Source organism: Schistocerca americana, chromosome 6 (assembly GCF_021461395.2).
Source record: "Schistocerca americana isolate TAMUIC-IGC-003095 chromosome 6, iqSchAmer2.1, whole genome shotgun sequence".
Lineage (NCBI taxonomy): Eukaryota > Metazoa > Arthropoda > Insecta > Orthoptera > Acrididae > Schistocerca > Schistocerca americana.
In genome coordinates, this window is record NC_060124.1 from 229,563,144 (window position 1) to 229,585,721 (window position 22,578).

At 44.2% G+C, this 22,578-nt stretch overlaps 1 pseudogene; it reads right to left on the bottom strand.

Moving 5' to 3' along the window:
- Positions 1-11,812: 11,812 nt before the first annotated feature.
- LOC124620406 lies at positions 11,813-11,930 on the bottom strand (annotated as a pseudogene).
- Positions 11,931-22,578: the final 10,648 nt, after the last annotated feature.

Here is a 22,578-nt window from a genome sequence, read left to right on the forward strand (position 1 = left end):
ATTGGTGGATTGGTTGGTTGATTCGGGGGAGGGGAGCAAACAGCGAGGTCATCGGTCCCATCGGAATAGGGAAGGACGGGGAAGGAAATCGGCCATGCCCTTTCAAACGAACCATCCTGGCCTTTACCTAAAGCGATTTAGGGAAATCGCTGAAAACCTGTTTCAGGATGGCCGGACGCGGGTTTGAACCGTCATACTCCGGAATACGAGGCCAGTGTGCTAACTGCTGCGCCACCTCACTCGGTGTATAGGTGAAACAATGTGACATGTCATTCATATACAATCAGTTAGAACGAAGTTTAACTTCTATCCCCATTAAGTTGAAGCTAAATTATCATGGCTGAATAATATCTGGTTACTTGAATGGAAACTTTTGGGCGAGAGAAGTTGCTTTCCCAATATTTTTAACACAATTGTCCTCGCACTCCTAGGTATAAACTTAATTTTTGTTTGAATTCTCAAGTCTATAAAACGATATGACACAATTATGTGAAAAGGGCAGTTACAATTCGGAATCATACTCTGTCTGCCTCTCGATGTCGAAGTCCGCACCTGGAATAAAATTTCTGTGGCTCTGCAGGATTCCAGCGATTCTTAAAGTAATCAGAGGCACGATCTTGCGCCTTGGAGAACTGGCATGGCCGGCCGGGGTGGCCGAGCGGTTCTAGGCGCTGCAGTCTGGAACCGCGCTACCGCTGCGGTCGCAGGTTCGAATCCTGCCTCGGGCATGGATGTGTGTGATGTCCTTAGGTTAGTAAGGTTTAAGTAGTTCTAAGTTCTAGGGGATTGATGACCTCAGAAGTTAAGTTCCGTAGTGCTCAGAGCCATTTGAACCATTTCAAGCCGGCATGGGTGCTATGACGTACTCACTCTGCAGCATGGGAATGAGTATCGGAACTGTGTATTAATTTCGTTAAAAGTCCAGAAATTAATCTCTCAAAGTAGAGCATAAACGGCCGTGGTGCAGGCTTTACTGATTTCCCAGGATACAAAGTTCCCTGCGAGTTACGACCAAATAATGTTCCGAGCCACAGACAAGGGGGAGCTTAAAATAACCAAAGAATTAAACGCAGCTTTTTTCATAAATGATTTTCAAAGCTACATTTCAGGATACTTTATCCTTTTGTATCTAATGAAATGTTATCATAATTAATAAAATTACATTCCGTATTGTCCGCCCCGATAGCTGAGTGGTCAGCTTGACGGATTGCCGTTCTACGGGCCCGCGTTCGATTCCCGGCTGGGTCGGGGACTTTCTCCGCTCAGGGACTGGGTGTTGTGCTGTCTTCATCATCATTTTCTCCCCAACCGGTGCTCAGGTCGCCCAATGTGGCACCGAATGTAATACGACCTGCACCAAGGCGGCCTGACCTGCCCTGCAAGGGGCCTCCCGGCCAATGACGCCAAACACTCATTTCCATTTCGTATTCAAAATGGCAGCTTGCAACAATGCCACTAATTACAGTTCCGCTGCGATCATACTCTTCGCAATTGCTGAATCAGAAGCAAGTTAGTTTCATAGTACACGTAATGTTCCCCATTATATCCACAGAGTTTTTATATCACGAGACAGAGATAATCTCTCTCTCTCTCTCTCTTTCTCTCTCTCTCTCTCTCACACACACACACACACACACACACACACACATACGTAATGAGTCTTTGATCCATAGAGACTACTTGTGTGGGTACGCAATACCTTTCTTTCGTTCTTTCTTTGTCTGAGGCTTGTCCTGCAGTTACGCAGAGTCGGCCATGGTTAATTGGTTGTGGCACGTTAAGTTTCAGGAGTGGCCAGATGCCCTTCCTGCCGCCACCCCGTACCGTCCGGGAAGGAATTAGTGTACCCCAGCTGTCTGTGTCTAATGTAAGCCATGGAAATTGTCAATTTGTTGCAAATGTCTGCGAGTCGCGTAACTGAGGCGGAAACGTGGGGACGAGCCCGGTATTCACCCAGGGGGATGAGGAAAACCGCCTAAAAGCCACGCCCAGGCTGGCTGGCACACCGGCCCTACGTCGTTAATCCGCCGGGCAGATTCGATCCGGGGCCGGCGCGCCTACCCGAGTCCAGGTAGCAGCGCGTTAGCGCTCTCGGCTACCCTGGCGGGTCTGCGGGAACGCAATAACATTTTCGGTAAAAGAGAGAAAGTGACAGAGAGTGATACTACAGAAGGACGTAAAACTAAGCATTATATGAAAGATTGGTAATTGATTGCAGTGCCCACGTCTTTAATACAGACCGCCGGTACCAGCAGCAACTTCCAGTTAAAACATCCACCCCTCCAAGGAAATTACATAATGTGTGTTCGAGTACAGGTTGTAAAGCAGCGACGATGACATATGGAAGCTTGGATGTGGCCGTGAATCGTGCAATGATAGCTAGAGCGGTCAAGGCGGGGGCTCGTGAAAAACGGGAAATCTCGGTTCGAGTCCCGCTCCAGCACAAATTTTCATTGTCGTCATTCCATTGTGCAGCTGATGATTATCGTTATTCCCAACTGCGAATACATTTCGTGTATACAATAAAATTTGCTAGTGATCTTGACTTTGATTTTTAAGTTTCGTAAGTTGTTGTGCGCCTGCCCGGGAAGGTTTCTGAACCGTCTACCGCACCTCCCTTAGTGGTAGGGGTAAAAAAGGAACGTCTGCTGCAATTTCAGTAAAATTTTGTGTATACGCGACTCCTTATTAGAATAATCAACTGTTGTTGTTGTGGTCCTCAGTCCCGAGACTGGTTTGATGCAGCTCTCCATGCTATTCCATCCTGTGGAAGCTTCTTCATCTCCCAGTAACTACTGCAACCTACATCCTTCTGAATCTGCTTAGTGTATACATCTCTTGGTCTCCCTCTACGATTTTTACCCTCCACGCTGCCCTCCAATACTAAATTGGTGATCCCTTGATGCCTCAGAACATGTCCTACCAACCGATCCCTTCTTCTAGTCAAGTTGTGCCACAAATTTAGCTTCTCCCCAATCCTATTCAATACCTCCTCATTAGTTATGTGATCTACCCATTTAATCCTCAGCATTCTTCTGTAGCACCACATTTCAAAAGCTTCTATTCCCTTCTTGTCCAAACTATTTATCGTCCACGTTTCACTTCCATACATGGCTACACTTCATACAAATACTTTCAGAAACGACTTCCTGACGCTTAAATCTATACTCGATGTTAACAAATTTCTCTTCTTCAGAAACGCTTTCCTTGCCATTGCCAGTCTACATTTTATATCCTCTCTACTTCGACCATCATCAGTTATTTCGCTCCCCAAATAGCAAAACTCCTTTACTACTTTAAGTGTCTCATTACCTAATCTAATTCCCTCGACATCACCCAATTTAATTCGACTACGTTCCATTATCCTCGTTTTGCTTTTGTTGATGTTCATCTTATATCCTCCTTTCAAGACACTGTCCATTCCATTCAACTGCTCTTCCATGTCCTTTGCTGTCTCTGACAGAATTACAATGTCATCGGCGAAGCTTAAAGTTTTTATTTCTTCTCCATGGATTTTAATACCTACTCCGAACTTTTCTTTTGTTTCCTTTACTGCTTGCTCAATATACAGATTGAATAGCATCGGGGAGAGGCTACAACCCTGTCTCACTCCCTTCCCAACCACTGCTTAGCTTTCATGTCCCTCGACTCTTATAACTGGCATCTGGTTTCTGTACAAATTGTAAATAGCCTTTCGCTCCCTGTATTTTACCCCTGCCTCCTTCAGAATTTGAAAGAGAGTATTCCAGTCAACATTGTCAAAACCAAACCGCAATCACACGTGGTCGACGGGACTGAAGTCGGGGGAAAGGGATGTACAGTCCATTCATTGAATATTCCCTTGTTCCAAGAGCTCCTCTCCATCTGCGCTGTTCAATGCGGTCGCGCACTGACATCCCTAAAAGTGAAGTCAGGGACGAACGCACCCCTGGAAAAACGCATATGGTGAAGGAGCACAGTGTCACAATAATTTCCACCTCTGAATGTACCGTGTTCCAAGATGTGGAGGTCAGTAAGCCCACGCAACACTATGACTCCTCACACTGTAACACCTTGACCAGCAAAACGATCATGCTCGACGGTGTTCCTGGGTGCATGAGGTGATTCCAAATTTTGCCGTATGAGGGTACGTCCAATATTGTCATTCCCTCTCAACATCCTTTGGAAAATGGAAAAAGCTATATTTCCGGATTATAGTTCTGATTGCTGCTACAATTTATAGCGCCACAGTAATTCATTTAAACATGTCTCTGCACTACATATACACAACACACAATCCTTTTTATGCGAGTATGATGCTTGCCAGCGCTACAGTACCGAAGTTGCAAAAAACTGAAAGTTCCACGACTCTTTGTCTTGGGAAACTGGACTCGCTATGATTGCCGATTACATTATTACAAAGACGCCAACAATAACGCTTACTTTTAACATCATTCATTTACAGTTGTTCAAATCTATCCATTCATAAAAGCTTATAATGGCATTGTGGGAGTTAGGGAAAGTCACAGCTCGTATTGGAATTCCCATTCCAGCCATCTTGATTCAGATTCCCGCGACTCCCATAAATCGCTTAGAGTGATTTCCTCGATGGTCCACTTGAGAGAACACGGTCGATTTCCTTCACCCTCTGCCATCAGTCTGAGATTCTGCTCTGTCTCTCGCGTTTGGCCTGATATTCTGCAGGAAGTTAAACCCTAATGTTCTTTCCTTTCTCCTTCTAGTGTGCCCATGTCGAGGCCAGCATATTCCCCGTTGACTTTAGGAAATAAAATAATCCAGATTCACATAAACACTCTGCTAAGCACTATACAGGGTGGATCAGAAGTCCGTCGATAAATTTTCGGAGGTTTTTGAATGACATTTTCTGAGAATTTTGGCATAAGGAAACCGTGGTTTCTGGTGACTCTAATAATATAATTACAATTTACTCGATTTATCCTTACTTGTGTGAAAATAGTTTCACAACAGTGCAGAAGCTTGCAGTATGTTCCGATTTCTCATCGACGCAGCTGTGAATGTAGTAACTGAAACACCCACGTTAGCAGAAAAATGTTGCCTTGTTACATTTCCTTACAGATAGCTAGTAACATGCTTGTTAATCAAACACTTGTTTGACAGGACTGCTCTGTAAGAGAAATTTGATATAACGATAGGTAATAACACATAACACTTTTTAAGATGTACCGTCCCCAGTGGAAATATTACAAAAAACTTGAATGTGGTATTTGAAAAAAAAAAATTTAATATTGATTTATACGTGAACATTAACCGCTCAGGCGATATGTAATTTTCTCTCATGTGTATTATTATTATCATATAAATTCTGTGCGTCATTTTCGAGTGCAAAGAATAAAAACGATGCACTCTGACAATAATGGACCACGTAGATGGAAAACGAACCATCTTTTGTCATCTTTTACCCGTTATCAATCTCTCTCTTGTCTCCGATTCGAGTAGTCGGACATCTTGGCGAGTGCTGCTGAATGCAAGCATTATTGTACTTGTAATCAGATAATATATTAGTTTCATGCTATTATTCACTTTTCATTGTAAGAAGTGAGCCCTATCTCTAGTTCGCTTCCTTTGAATATCAGTAATTCAAGTTATTTTCAGCGCAACAATTGCAGCCGCCGTTGCAGCCACAGTCGCCATTACGTGGCAATTTTAATTTACGAAATTGGCGGAAGCGAATTAGTCGCCCGCTTCAGTTATAATACACATTTTTTTCCACAGCCGCCAGTCGCTGCAACGGAAGACATAGCTTTAAGATTTTTATTTTCAGTTTAACGGCCGAGATCCAGAGCCACGACGCAGACTACAATGCATTACGAAAGAAAATGGTAAGAAATTATTCTCTCGCCCGTGCGTGGGCAAATGCAAATAATAGTCAGAGATCTCATGTTCGAGGAGAAACTTTTAGCCAAGGCAAGAGCCTAAAAAAGTTTATTTCATTTTTTAACATATATGTAACGTGTTACAAGGTCAGTGTGTCTTACAATTATTAACGTGATTAATGATTTTGCTAAGGATTAACTTTCATTGAACAAACCGTCTTACAAAAAGCAATTTAATTCAAATCAAAGAAAAGATAAAAATTAAACTAATAACCAAATTAGCAATTAATTTTGAGAAAAGCCCACCACGTAATAACGATATTCATATAAAAAGAAAGAGAAAAATATTTTATATTATCATAAATCACGCGAGAAAGAATATTTTACAAAAAGATGCTTTAACTGAATGAGATTTTCACTCTGCAGCGGAGTGTGCGCTGATATGAAACTTCCTGGCAGATTAAAACTGTGTGCCCGACCGAGACTCGAACTCGGGACCCGAGTTCGAGTCTCGGTCGGGCATACAGTTTTAATCTGCCAAGAAGTTTCAGATACTTTAACTGTTCGCTGCACGGCACTTGATGACCCAAAACTAATACAGTGAAATCTGAGTAAGTTTTCTCTCTTGACAGTCTTGATATTGTCACTACAGTAACAATGATTACAGCCGCTCTTGGTTGTCCAGGTACTCTGTAAATAGCAACTGATAATTTAGAAGATAGTCTTCAGGATCTTGTAATGAGCAGGCTGCAGGCAGCGAACTGACAAACTGTTTGTGTGTCCGCGGCGCGTCGTTTTTTGTGCCTGTCAGTAGAGCAATGCCCATGTCCGCCAGTACATCTCTTGCCTGCTACACAACAGGTGCCCATGTACAAGCAAACGAAAAACATTGCCCTTTAGCTGGCGTCATTGCTGGAACAGGTTAGCACTGCGTCGATGTGCTGCTCTTCCATTATGTTCAGTGAACCCATCCCAGAGGTCCACATAGGCAAACTGTTAACCTGAAAACGTAACCACACTGCTGTGTATGCCTGTTAACGTACAACTGACACTGTCGAGGAAAAAAGCGCGAACTAGAACAGAGCAGCACCGTACCGTACGTAAGATTGAGGACGAAGAGTAAAGTGGGTCTTACTGTTGCCAACTGCAGGCTATGGTTGTTTATGCCGTTATGGAGTACCACTGGGCTGTGTCAGTCTGACTTCAGAATGCTCTAGGGAATTTCGTGAAGAGCCGCCCGGAGTAGCCGAGCGGTTCTAGGCGCTTCAGTCTGGAACCGCGCATCCGCTACGGTCGCAGGTTCGAATCCTGCTTCGGGCATGCATGTGTGTGATGTCCTTAGGTTAGTTAGGTTTAAGTAGTTCTAAGTTCTAGGGGACTGATGACCTCAGCAGTTAAGTCCCATAGTGCTCAGAGCCATTTTTTTCCGTGAAGATGAGGGTTTGGGTTTGTGTGTGTGTTTGCAGTGTGTATGCTTGTGTTTGGTGTTTTGTATGTTATTGGTCCCTAAAGTGGCGCGTAAGGGTTAATTTTGGGTGTTTGTAGCACGTCATCTTCGTGGTGTAGCATTTCTAACGGCCAGTAGTGTATGCAGCCCTGTTTGCTGCGGTGGTAAGATGCCCGTTCCACGTTAAGGGTCGATCTATTTCAAAAATGGTTCAAATGGCTCTGAGCACTATGGGACTCAACTGCTGAGGTCATTAGTCCCCTAGAACTTAGAACTAGTTAAACCTAACTAACCTAAGGACATCACAAACATCCATGCCCGAGGCAGGATTCGAACCTGCGACCGTAGCGGTCTTGCGGTTCCAGACTGCAGCGCCTTTAACCGCACGGCCACTTCGGCCGGCCGATCTATTTCAAGGCCCACGTAAATTACTGTGTTTCCCCGCGCCAATCCTGTGTCGTTAGTGGTTAAATGACGATCAGGGAGATTGACTTTGGAGGTGAAATAGATCACCTAAACTTTGTGGGGTTGATTTTTATCTTCCATCGACTACATCACTGTGTAATCTTGTCGAGGTGTGGTTGTAGGTGGCGGTATGTATGGAGGAGGCTGCGTGGGACTACTTTTGTATATGGCAATATCATCGGCATAGAGAGTAATCTTTCCGACGATCTGGTTAGGAATGTCACTCGTGTACATGGCATAAAGGATGGGACCTAAAACCGAGCCGTGCGGGACTCCCGCCGCAATCTGCCGTGTCTGGCTGGAATTGTCTCCGTTCCTTACGAAGAATTGTATTCTTTTAAGGAAAGAGTCAATGATCCAGACAGATTATGTGTAGTGGGCACCCTGTCCGATTTAGCTTATAAATTACGCCATCGAGCCAATTGCAGAAGCAGCTCTACTATGCCGTATTTTATTGAATGGCACAGCAGGAACAGAATCCGCTGATTCCATAACACAGTCCGTTTCTTTCCCTTACGTAATCATATATCGGATCCAAGAAATGTCTCTCATGATTCACAACCCGCAGTTGATTTAAAAATCATTCTAGGGAACCACGGCCCGACTTTGATGCAAACAAATCGCGCGCGAATTCTCAAATATCGGCGTGGAGTTCAAGATACGCGGCTGGATATCGGGCGTTATCGTCGCGTGTGTGATTCAATATCATTAACCGCAATTTACGGTCATTAGCTTGATAATAACTAACAAAGACTTATATGAGTGGCATAGTAATCGTTTTGATTCTTAAAGCAAGCGAGAGGCGATTTACTGTCGAGATACGACAAATATTAATCACTGCATAGTCAGCTTGTTGATACGTTGCTTAGCAACTCATAAACGGACAGTGATAGAATTACTGAACGATCTTTTAAATATTAATGACAACTACACACACATCAGAAACTAATTACTCTAACTGTGAGTGACTTCTGGATTGGATGAGTTTTGTTTTATTTCAGCTAATTGGGATTAATAAACTTATTTCGAGGTTGAAAATTCATCAATGGTGTCGCGCTCATTCAGTTTAGTAGAACGATAGGTAATACTAGCTATGCTACTATTTATAATTTTAAAAGAGAAGAGAGCAGATACCTGTTTATCTTTTGAGAAATGTTCGTACTTCAGTCGTCAGTCTTCTGAAACCAGAGGCACGAGTGATGCTCCCTCACAGCACTACGATATCGTGAACCACCACACACACATGTGCCCCCTTCTCACTATATTTCTGCATTGAAAACCCTGAGGTATTTATGTAAAGTGTTGTTCTCCCTATTACTGATTACGTGAACTGAGCTGGTGATTTGAAACAAAGATAGAATTTTTACGACAAATTTCATTAACGGTTCTGTGCAGGTTGTTATTGAATTCACGCAATAAAACAATTCGTTTTATACATCTGTGGACTAGAAAAAATTACCTTGGTTTAATTAGTATGATATTATCAAAAGAAAATAAATGGAGTGTGCTAGGTATATCACCTGTCTAACAAGAGCCGTATTGCAAACAGGTTTGCTTAGAGGCTTCCGTAGTTCTGTGGCATGCCACTCCCATGTTCTAGAATCAAAAGTTTGATACTGTCAACTTATTCTATCCGCATGTTATCCTATTTTAGACAATGCTGAGGGGAAATCTCTTAAAAGTTCTGAGATGCATATGGTGAGTGTTATCAACGTCCATGAAAGTACCATTAAAAGTTTCCTAAAACTACCTGATATACTTTTATTGTAATGTTTTTATAATTTGTATACAAAATAAAGAAGGCATCCGGTAATGTTACTGATGAAAGGGTTATTTATATACTTAAGAAAAATTTGAGCCCTAAAATGGAACCTCACGGATTGTCGTATGTAACTAGTTCTCGATAAAATCATAACTGATCATTTAACGTGGGCCTATTTCCTGTTGACATCTTTCCTTTCCTGAAAGAGAAATGATTTGTGTCATTTAGTGTGATTTCCTGTAACATCACAATAATTTACTTAAATGCGTATTACGAACGAGCAGTCAACTACCTTTGGCAGATCTCACAATATACGAGTAGCTTGAACTTTACTGTCCAACGAAATATGTACGTTTTCACTGTATGTGTACACTGTTAAGCTAATGCATGACCACTGTCCACGGCGATGTTAGATGCCGCCTGGTAGCGTAGCGGCACGTGACGCGGTAACAAAAGTACGTAAGCGGGGCAGACACGGACAGGGCATCACCCTATCGAAGATACTGGCTGCAAATAGGGAAATCCGTCGAGATAAGCGACTCTGACGATGGGCAGATTATTATTACGCAGAGCCTGTGAACGAGTATCTCGAAAGCGGCAAAGATGGTCGAATGTTCACGTGCTACTGTCGTGAGCGTCTACGAAAAGAGGTAGGACAGTGAAATTACCACTAGGCGCCAAATAGTTGGACGTCCACATCTCTTCACAAACCGTGGGTTTAGAGGCTTGTCTGCTCTATAAGGTAGAATAGATAGTGATCTGTGGCACCTCTACCGAAAGAGCACAATGCTGGTGCACGCGCAAGTGTTTCGAAGCACACTGTTCAACGTACATTGTAGAACACGGAGATCCGCAGCAGACCACCCGTGTGTGCTCACATGTCGACCCAACGACATCGTCAGTTACGACTGCAGTGGGCACGGGACCATCGGGATTCGACCGTCGACTCTTCGGGTGAATCACATTTTTGCTACATTAGGTCGATGGCCGTCTCCACATAAGCCGTCATCAAGGTGAACGGTGGATCGAAATGAGCAGCACACTACGGACGCAGCCTGGTGGGAGCAGTATGATTCTGTGGGAGACATTCTGGTGCCCTCTCATGGGACCTGTGGTAGAAATCGAGGACACGCTGACAGCTGCGAACCACCTGCATCCCTTCACGCTTGATTTCTTCCCCGGAGGCGATGCCATCTTTCATAAATATAATTGTCCGCTACTCGGAGCTAGAACCGTCCTACAGTGGTTTGAGGAGCATTATAGTGAACTGACCCTGATGTTTCGGTGGCCAAATTCGCTTGATGTAAATCTTGTGGAACCCATTTGGATCGCTACTGGGCGCCATCACCGCATATGCAAATCAGCGGTCAGTTATTTAGGTGGATCACGTGACCTTGCGTAGACATCTAATGCCACATGCTTCCACAAACCTGCCAACAAACTGTCTGATCCCTGTACGCAGAATCAGTGATGTAATTCGTTTCAAAGACGGACAAACAAGCTATTAAGCAGGTGGTCATAATGTTTTGGATAATCACTGTAAATAGTATTCTCAATGGCGAAACACTTCAGGACGCGAACTGTGACTTCGACGTTACTTTAGTTTTAGTCACATGCTTAGCATTTTAAATATTTCCAAAATTTTTGAGAAAGCTGTCAAAAGGGGAACTGTTTGATGTTACCTCTTTAACTGTTTGATGTTGCCTCTTTATCTAGTTTCTCGTACAGAGGCTTACCTTCAGCATGTTTTAGCCAGTCAGGAAACTGGGCACCATTTAAATAGAAAAAAACTTCTATGCAACTTTGACAGCTTTGTAATTTGATTGAATCAGAAAAGAGCGTATTTTAAGTGACTCGTCATACAAATAATACGTCTCTAAACGTAGGAGAATACCCGTTTAATAACTTCGTTGATGTTTTATGAGAACCACGTTTTTATTTTAAAAATTTTATTTGGACATTACTTCTTCTGGCGTAGTGAAGGCATACTCATGTTCCTAAATCTATTTGTAATGGTTAATTTCAGATAAAACATTTAGCCAGCCTTGCAACCTCATCTTTACACTAACAGATATAATCTCTCTCTCTCTCTCTCTCTCTCTTTCTCCTCCCGCACAGGCCATGGAGGCCCATAGGTACCGACTGGCCGCCGTGTCAGCCCACAGGCGTCGCTGGATGCGGATATGGAGGGGCATGCAGTTAGCACACTGCTGTCCCGGCCGTGTCGGTTTTCGAGACCGGAGCTGCTACTTCTCAATCAAGTAGCTCCTTAGTTTGCCTAACAAGGGCTGAGTGCACCCCGCTTGCCAACAGCGCTCGGCAGACCGGATGGTTACCCATCCAAGTGCTAGCCCAGCCCGACAGCGCTTAACTTCGGTGATCTGACGGGAACCGGTGTTACCACTGCGGCAAGACCGTTGGCAACAGATATAAAATACTCGTTAAATTGTTTTGCAATGTTGCACACATCTGTTTCCAATGTATCATTTTGCCTTAAAGCTATCTGCTCCTCCTGATCTCTGGTTCTTTTTGTATCCGTCTTCACTACCTCCCATATTGTATTTATTTTTGTGTCTGATATGAATATCTTTTTGTCGTAATGCATCCGATGTCTGCATTACGTTCCTCAATAATTTGTAGTTTGGCTTGTAATTAACTGTAGCATCATCTTCAGACCTGCTTATGTCTGACGGGTACAATCTTCTTCCTGTCCTAAGAGATACTGTCACTTCTTCAGAAGCTATTTTTAAACTTTGGTGCAATCCGGCTTGCTTTTTGGGTTAAGTAGTAGTGTATGGTTTTTGGTTTACGGCAGGTCTTGACATGGGTTAGGCCTCTTCCTCATTTGTCTGTCCATAGCCAATCTTTTCATTTCTTAATATTTGTCTCCTTTGATATTGTCCAGCATTTGATATCTTCTTTTTCCTCTTCCTCTTTTTCCCTCCACCATTCCTTCTTTGGATAAAAACATCTTCCAAATAAGGCGAGGTTCTTTGCTAGAAAAGTACTCTACCTCTCATTCCTGACATAGGCGATGTCTAGTTTGTCTGTTCGGATAGTTTCCTAACTAATCAATTTTTGGCTTACAGGTTAACCTTCTGACGTTAGATTTAGTAGGTTTTCTTAAGGAAATTCGTGCCTTGTTCCGAGGGCCCACTGACTACAGATTTTGTAAGTTTCTGCCCTCGTAGGAAAGTTTAAAGTAGTTGAATGGTAATACTACTGACTTCAGTAAATATAAAAATCCCACCCCTATGTGTTAATTTCGATAAAAGTCCAGAAATTAACCTCTGAAAATAGAGCATAAACGGCCATGGTGCAGGCTTTACTGATTTCCCCGGGTACAAAGTTCCCTGCGAGTTACGACATACCAAATAATGTTCCGAGCCACAGACAAGGGTGAGGTTAAAATAACCAAAGAATTAAACGCAGTTTTCCATTCATAAAATTATATTTTTCCATAAATGATTTTCAAAGCTACATTTCAGGATACTTTATCATAATTAATCAAATTACATTGCGTATTGTCCGCCCCGATAGCTGAGTGGTGACCGAGCGAGGTGGCGCAGTGGTTAGACACTGGACTCGCATTCGGGAGGACGACAGTTCAATCCCGCGTCCGGCCATCCTGATTTAGGTTTTCCGTGATTTCCCTAAAGCGCTCCAGGCAAATGCCGGGATGGTTCCTTTCAAAGGGCACGGCCGACTTCCTTCCCCGTCCTTCCCTAATCCGATGAGACCGATGACCTCGCTGTCTGGTCTCCTTCCACGAAACAACCAGCCAGCCAACCAGCTGAGTGGTCAGCGTGACCGATTGCCGTCTTACGGGCACAGGTTCGATTCCTGCTGGGTCGGAGATTTTCACCGCCCAGAGACTGGGTATTGTGCTGTCTACATCATCATTCCATTACCATCCGGGGCGCAGGTCGCCCAATGTGGCGTCGAATGTAATAAGACCTGCACCAAGGCGGCCGGACCTGCCCTGCAAGGGGCCGCCCGGCCAATGGCGCCAAACGCTCATTTCCATTTTCCATTCCGTATTCAAAATGAGAGCTTGCAACAATGCCGCAAATTACAGTTCCGCTGCGATCATACTCTTCGCAATTCCTGAATCAGAAGCAAGATAGGTTCATAGTACACGTAATGGTCCACATTACATCCACAGAGTTTTTATAGCAAGAGGAAGAGATAATATCTCTTTCTCTCTCTCTCTCTCTCTCTCTCTCTCTCTCTCACACACACACACACACACACACACACACACATACGAAATGAGTCTTTGATCCATAGAGACTACTTGCGCGGGTACGCAATAACGTTTTCGGTAAAAGAGAGAAAGTGACAAAGAGTGATACTACAGAAGGACGTAAAACTAAGGCATTATATGAAAGTTTGGTAAATTATTGCAGTGCCTGCGTTGTTAATAGCGGCTACCGGTACCAGTAGCAACTTCCAATTAAAACATCCTCCCCTCCACGGAAATTACATAATGTGTGTTCGAGTACAGGTTGTAAAACAGCGAGGACGACATATGGAAGCTTGTATGTTGCCGTGAATCGTGCAGTGATAGCCAGAGCGGTCAAGGCGAGGGCTCGTGAAAAGCGAGAAATCTGGGTTCGAGTCACGCACCAGCACAAATTTTCATTGTCGTCATTCCCTTGTACAGCTGATGGTTATCGCTATTCCCAATTGAGAATACATTTCGTGTATACAATAAAATTTGCTAGTGATCTTGACTTGGATTTTTAAGTTTCGTAAGCTGTTGTGCGCCTGCCCCGGAAGGTTTCTGAACCGTCTACCGCACCTCTCTTAGTGGTAGGGGTAAAAAAGGAACGTCTGCTGCAATTTCAGTAAAATTTTGTGTATACGCGACTCCTTATTAGAATAATCAATTATATAAAAGCATTATGGGGTAATATACCTCAAACACCCCTAGGGATGGGTGCGAAAGGATGTGATACCGACTGATATTAGTACCGTATCTACAGTTTTTGAGATCACTGGAATTCTTCGTGGCAATCACGATAACTTGTCACCGCTAGAATTGTGGGCTAGAGAGCGGGACAGTGAGGCATCAGCATATCTCGGTAACGTCTGTAGGAGTCTCTAGTAAAACTGGCACATCAGTTGCATCTGGAAAAATGTTCTGTGACAGGAAGACATTCTTAGCACCACTGTGGCTGATAGTTTTGAGTGGAAAGGACTGACATAAAAGTATAAAAGCCGCGCGCAGTGGCAGCGGATTGCGCGACGCATCCCGCCGGAGGTTCGAGTCCGCCCACGGGCATGGTTCTCTGTGTTGATCTTAGCATAAGTTACTTAGAGTAGTGTGTAAGTGTAAGGACCGATGACCTCAACAGTTTGGTCCCTTGTTGTTGTGGGTCTTCAGTCCTGAGACTGGTGTGACGCAGCTCTCCATGCTACTCTATCCTGTGCAGGCTTCTTCATCTCCCAGTACCTACTGCAACCTACATCCTTCTGAATCTGCTTAGTGTATACATCTCTTGGTCTCCCTCTACGATTTTTACCCTCCACGCTACCTTCCAGTACCAAATTGGTGATCCCTTGATGCCTCAGAACATGTCCTTCCAAACGATCCCTTCATCTAGTCAAGTTGGGCCACAAACTCCTCTTCTCCCCAATTCTATTCAATACCTCCTCATTAGTTATGTGATCTACCCATCTAATCTTCAGCATTCTTCTGTAGCACCACATTTCGAAAGCTTCTATTCTCTTCTTGCCTAAACTATTTATCGTCCATTTTTCACTACCATACATGGCTACACTCCATACAAATACTTTCACAAACGACTTCCTGACACTTAAATCTATACTCGATGTTAACAAATATCACAACTTCAGAGACGTTTTCCTTGCCATTGGCAGTCTACATTTGATATCCTCTCTACTTCGACCATCATCAGTTATTTTGCTCTCCAACTAGCAAAACTCCTTTACTACTTTAAGTGTCTCATTACCTAATCTAATTCCCTCGGCATCACCCAATTTAATTCGACTACGCTCCATTATCCTCGTTTTGCTTTTGTTGATGTTCATCTTATATCCTCCTTTCAAGACACTGTCCATTCCGTTCAACTGCTCTTCCAAGTCCTTTGCTGTCTCTGACAGAATTACAATGTCATCGGCGAAGCTTAAAGTTTTTATTTCTTCTCCATGGATTTTAATACCTACTCCGAACTTTTCTTTTGTTTCCTTTACTGCTTGCTTAATATACAGATTGAATAGCATCGGGGAGAGGCTACAACCCTGTCTCACTCCCTTCCCAACCACTGCTTCCCTATCATGTCCCTCGACTCTTATAACTGCCACCTGGTTTCTGTACAAATTGTAAATAGCCTTTCGCTCCCTGTATTTGACCCCTGCCACCTTCAGAATTTGAAAGAGAGTATTCCCGTCATCATTGTCAAAAGCTTTCTCTAAGTCTACAAATGCTAGAAACGTAGGTTTGCCTTTCCTTAATCTTTTTTCTAAGATAAGTCGTAGGGTCAGTATTGCCTCACGTGCTCCAACATTTCTACGGAATCCAAATTGATCTTCCCCGAGGTCAGCTTCTACCAGTTTTTCCATTTGTCTGTAAAGAATTCGTGTTAGTATTTTGCAGCCGTGGCTTATTAAACTGATAGTTCGGTAATTTTCACATCTGTCAAGACCTGCTTTCTTTGGGATTGGAATTATTATATTCTTCTTGAAGTCTGAGGATATTTCGCCTGTCTCATACATCTTGCTCACCAGATGGTAGAGTTTTGTCAGGACTGGCTCTCCCAAGGTTGTCAGTAGTTCTAATGGAATGTTGTCTACTCCCGGGGCCTTGTTTCGACTTAGGTCTTTCAGTGCTCTGTCAAACTCTTCACGCAGTATCATATCTCCCATTTCATCTTCATCTACCTCCTCTTCCATTTCCATAATATTGTCCCTTAGGAACTAAAAAAAAAAGTATAAATCAGGGAAGCCTGGAACAATGAGCAAAGTCACGTGGTATAAAACAGCGGACAATCAGACAGTTGCTATCGACAGTCCTTTACTTGGAACGGCTGTCAGTTAAATTTACAAGTTTCCTCAGAGTTCAGACCAAACTGCAGGGCTAAATTCGCTAGAGATATGGATCAAATATGCGTGAAATATGATAAATGTATGTTAAATACATATATGTCTGTATATATGTGACATACACGTACGAGGGCGGACAAAAAACTAAGACCATATTTCAGATTTTCAAAAAGATACGATAAAAGCACCCCTTGACATTGCCAAATATGTTGTCAAAGGTGTTTCATAAAAAGTTATTTGATAATGATACTTTACAAGGAAATATGTGTCTTACACACTGGACTCTATGACATTACAATGCTGTTTGCAGCTCTTAATTATTCTTATGGGGTCGTGCTTGATATTGTGGTGTGCAAAACTTAAGGACGAAATTAACTTTTGCACGATGTTCCTCTGCCGAGTACCATAGATCGATGAGACTTGGACCACACGTAAAGACAACGGCTGCAGTTGGTACAGAAGGTAACTGAAAGATATACAAAAGGACACGAAGAAAAATGACATACTGAAAGATAATAATTACACTGATGTCCCTGTGATTCATGGTGGTTCCCCGGATCTTACTTGGTTCTTAGTCGAGTGTGTGATCACCACGGGCAGCAGTACGGGCTCTGCAATATGCCTCCATGCTGGAAACAGGGTAGGCAACGAGTTCTTGTGGTAGGGCGTTGCATTCCTCCAGCAGCGAGGTTGACAACTGCAGGATGGTCATCGCTGGTGCATGTGAGTATGCTGCAATACGTCTCGTCAACGCATTCGTCATGTCCGCGGCTGAAAGCGGGTATAGACGCTGTGATGTAGACCGACGCCTCCGTGGCCACTGTAGAGATGCAGGAAGACATCAAGTAGTTCCACAGGAAGAAGAGGTCATGACCATTGAAACAGCCACCCAAACTGAGTCGACTGCCAGGAGCATGGCAACCCAGACGATTCAGCGCCTGTGGAACCAGGCCACCCAGACGGGCATAGAAGGAATACTGCACACCGTCAAGACTTCAGATAAAATCGCCGAAATCTCTGAAAGGATCAAAGAGCTCAGGTGGTCCCACAAACTGCAGTCTTGGAAGGAGGAGGCTGCTGCCATCGTGCGAGATCTTGGATGCTACGTTGAATGCAATCTGATCAGGATGACCTAGCCTCCAAAATAGACCCATGAAAAAACGTCCATGTCGTTGATTCAACGAGACGTCCAGACATTTTCATCTTACCATCATCCATCCATCCATCCAGTCGTCATATTTCGTTCGCTAGCTCTGTCCAGTACACTAGGAAATCCCAGTTCCTCCTTTGCTAAATAACTTTACACACTGAATAGGTTCCATTCCATGATAAAATCTTTTAGGGGTAAATGTCTCAGGACAATATACTCTGCCACCTCCGACTGCACCATGGGGGCAGTCAAATAACTGGCAGCCAGCCGCCGCCCACACAAGGTCGACGGGACTGAAGTCGGTGGAATGGGAAAGTAAGTCTATTCGTCGAATATTCTCTTGTTCTAAGAGTTCCTCTCCATCTGCGCTGTCCGATGTGGTCACGCATTGACACTCCTAAAAATGAAGTCAGGGGCGAATGCACTCCTGAAAAGACGCATATCATACGCAACACATAATCGTTTCTCAGCGTTTTTATACGAGCGTGATACTTGCCAGCACTGTACTAGTGAAGATGCAAAAAACTGAAAGTTTCACGACACATTATCTTGTCTTGGACACTGGACTCAATATGGTTGCTGAGTACATTATTACAAAGACATCCGCAATAACCCCTACTTTTACCATCATTCATTTACAGTTGTTCAGAACTATGCATTCATAAAAACGTACAATGGCATTGCGGGAGTTAGGCGAAAATGACAACTCGTATTCTAATTCCCCATCCGGCCATCTCGATTTCGGTTCCCGCGACTTCCTTAAATCGCTTACAGCGATTTCCACGATGGTCCATTTGAAAGAACACGGTCGATTTACTTCGCCATCTTCAGTCAGTCCGAGCTTGTGCTCTGTCTCTCTCTTTTGGCGTGATATTCTGCAGGAAGCTAAGCCCTACTGTTCCTTCCTTCCTCCTTCTACTGTGCCCATGTCGAGGCCAACATATTTCGCATTGCATTTAGGCAAGAGAAAAAACCAGATTCACATACAAACACTGCTCAGCGCTATACAGGGTGAACCAGAAGTCCTTCGATAAATTTTCGGAGATTTTTGAGTGATACTTTCTGAGAATTTTTCCATAAAAGAACCGTGGTTTCTGGTGGCTCTGATAATATAATTTATTCGATTTGTCCCCTTAGTTATCCTTACTTGTGTGAAAATAGCTCGAAAGCAGTGCAGAAGCTTGCAATATCTTCCCATTTTTCATAGATGCTGCTGTGAATGTAATAACTGAAATATCCAGCCGGCCAGTGTGGCCGAGCGGTTCTAGGCGCTTAAGTCTGGAGCCGCGCTACCTCTACGGTCGCAGGTTCGAATCCTGCATCGGGCATGGATGTGTGTGATGTCTTTAGGTTAGTTAGGTTTAAGTAGTTCTAAGTTCTAGGGGACTGATGACCTCAGATGTTAAGTTCCATAGTCTTCAAAGCCACTTGAACCCTTTTTTGAAATATCCACGGTAGCAGGAAACTGTTTCCCTGTTACAGTTCATTAAAGACGGCTAATTACACGCTTGCTAATCAAACGCTTGTTTGACTGGACTGCACTGTAACAGAAATTTGGTATAACGATAGAAAATAACACAAAACTCTTGTTAAGGGTATTTTACAAAACAATTTGTTGCGTGGTACTTGATGTCCCACACCTAATACAACGAAATCTCAGTAAGTTTTCCGCCTCTTGGCAGTCTATGGTATTGTCACTACAATAATAGTGATTAGCGATTGCTAACTTGAAAGGCAGTCTTCAGAATCGTGTACTACGCAGGCTGCTGGCACCGAACTGACAAACTGAGTGTCCGCGGCACGTCGTGTTTGTACCTGTCGGCGGAGCAATGCCCATGTCCGCCAGTACATCTCTTGCCTGCTACACAACAGGTGCCCATGTGCAAACAAACAAAAAACATAGCGCTTTCGCTGGAGTCATTGCAGGAACAGTTTAGCACTGCGTCGGTGTGCTGCTCTTCCATTATGTTCAGTGAACCCATCCCAGAGGCCCACATAGGCAAACTGTTAACCTGAAAACGTAACCACACTGCTGTGTATGCCTGTTAACGTACAACTGACACTGACGAGGAAAAAGGCGCGAACTAGAACAGAGCAGCACCGTACCGTACGTAAGCCTGAGGACGAAGAGTAAAGTGGGCCTTACTGTTGCCAACTGCAGGCAATGGTTGTTTATGCCGTTATGGAGTACCACTGGGCTGTGTCAGTCTGACTTCAGAATGCTCTAGGGAATTTCGTGAAGATGAGGGTTTGGGTTTGTGAGTGTGTTTTCAGTGTGTAAGCTTGTGTTTGCTGTTTTTGTGTGTGTGTGTGTGTGTGTGTGTGTGTGTGTGTGTGTGTGTGTGTGTGTGTGTTATTGGCACCTAAAGTGGCATGTAAGGGTTAATTTTGGGCGTTTGTAAGAAGCTCCTACTGGTTCGTGTCCTAAATTTTGAATGATGTGAATGAGGGGCGAAGTGTGTATTGTTTCGTAAAATTTTGTGGATTTGTCGTGAAGAACTGTGTAAATGGTGGATTCGCCTAAAAGTCTCCTATGTGAGTGTGTTGGGGACGTATCTGCCAGCGCCTGAGATGACACGGAAAACTTCGTTTTGGAGACGTTGCAGTCGAGTTAGTGCCGTGTCTGACGCCATAAACAACATCTCCGAGCCATGCAAGCTCACCGGAACTATGAGCTGGCGCCAGAGGAGTTTGCACTGAATGGTTAATCCGTCACTGTTCAGGAGGGGGCACAAGCTACAGAAAAGTACACTACTGGCCATTAAAATTGCTACACCAAGAACAAATGCAGATGATAAACGGATATTCGTTGGACAAATATATTATACTAGAATCGACATCTGATTACATTTTCCCGCAATTTGGGTGCCTAGATCCTGAGAAATCAGTACCCAGTGCAACCACCTCTGCCCGTAATAACGGCCTTGATACGCCTTGGCATTGAATCAAACATAGCTTGGATGGCGTGTGCAGGTGCAGCTGCCCATGCAGCTTCAACACGATACCACAGTTCAACACGAGTAGTGACTGGCGTATTGTGACGAGCCTGTTGCTCGGCCACCATTGACCAGACGTTTTCAATTGCTGAGAGATCTGGAGAATGTGCTGGCCAGGGCAGCAGTCAAACGTTTTCTGTATCCAGAAAGGCCCAAACGGGAGCTGCAACATGCGGTCGTGCATTATCCTGCTGAAATGTAGCATTCCGCAGGGATCGAATGAAGGGTAGAGTCACGGGTCGTAACACATCTGAAATGTAACGTCCACTGTTCAAAGAGCTGTCAATGCGAGCAAGAGATGACCGAGACGTGTAACCAATGGCACCCCATACCATCACGCCGGGTGATACGCCAGTATGGCGATGAAGAAAACACGCTTTCAATGTGCGTCCACCGCGATGTCGACCAAACACGAATGCGACCATCATGATGCTGTAAACAGAACCTGGATTCATCCGTAAAAATGACGTTTTGCCATTCGTGCACCCAGGTTCGTCGTTGAGTTCACCATCGCAGGCGCTCCTGTTGTGATACAGCGTCAAGGGTAACCGCAGCCATGGTCTCCGAGGTGGTAGTGCATGCTGCTGCAAACGTCGTCAAACTGTTCGTGCATATGGTTGTTGTCTTGCAAACGTCCCTATCTGTTGACTCAGGGATCGAGACGGGGCTGCTCGATCCGTTACAGCCATGCGGATAAGATGCCTGTCATCTCGACTGCTACTGATACGAGGCCTTTGGGAACCAACACGGCGTTCCGTATTACCCTCCTGAACCCACCGATCCATATTCTGCTAACAGTCATTGGATCTCGACCAACGCGAGCAGCAATGTCGCGATACGACGAACCGCAATCGCGATAGGTTACAATCCGACCTTTGTCAATGTTGGAAACGTGATGGTACTCATTTCTCCTCCTTACATGAGCCATCACAACAACGTTTCACCAGGCAGCGCCGGTCAACTGCTGTTTGTGTATGAGAAATTGGTTGGAAACTTTCCTCATGTCAGCACGTTGTAGGTGTCGCCACCAGCGCCAACCTTGTGTGAATGCTGTGAAATGCTAATCATTTGGATGTCACAGCATCTTCTTCCTGTCGGCTCAATTTCGCGTCTGTAGCACGTCATCTTCGTGGGGTAGCAATTTTAATGGCCAAGCCTTTGTTTGTTGCGGTGGTAAGATGCCTTTTCCACGTTAAGCGTCGATCTATTTCAAGGCCCAGGTAAATTACTGTGTTTCTCCACGCCAATTCTGTGGCGTTAGTGCTCAATTGACGGCCAGGGAGATTGATTTTGGAGGTGAAATAGATCGCCTGCACTTTGTGGGGTTGATTTTTATCTTCCATCGACTACACCACTGTGTAATCTTGTCGAGCTGTGGTTGTAGGTGGCGGTGTGTATGGAGGAGGCTGCGTGGGACTACTTTTGTATATGGCGATATCATCGGCATAGAGCGCAATCTTTCCGACGATCTGGTTAGGAATGTCACTCGTGTATATGGCATAAAGGATGGGTCCTAAAACCGAGCCGTGCGGGACTCCTGCCGCAATCTGCCGTGTCTGGCTGGATTTGTCTTCGTTCCTTACGAAGAATTGTATTCTTTTAAGGAAGGAGTCAATGATCCAGACAGATTATGTGTACTGGGCACCCTGTCCGATCTAGCTAATAAATTACGCCATCGTGCCAATTGCAGGAGCAGCTCTACTATGCCGTATTTTATTGAATGGCACAGCAGGAACAGAATCCACAGATTCCATAACACAGTCCATTTCTTTCCCTTACGTAATCATCTATCGGCTCCAAGAAATGTCTCTCATCATTCACAGAGAATGCGAGTTGTTTGTACGGCAAGGAGTTAC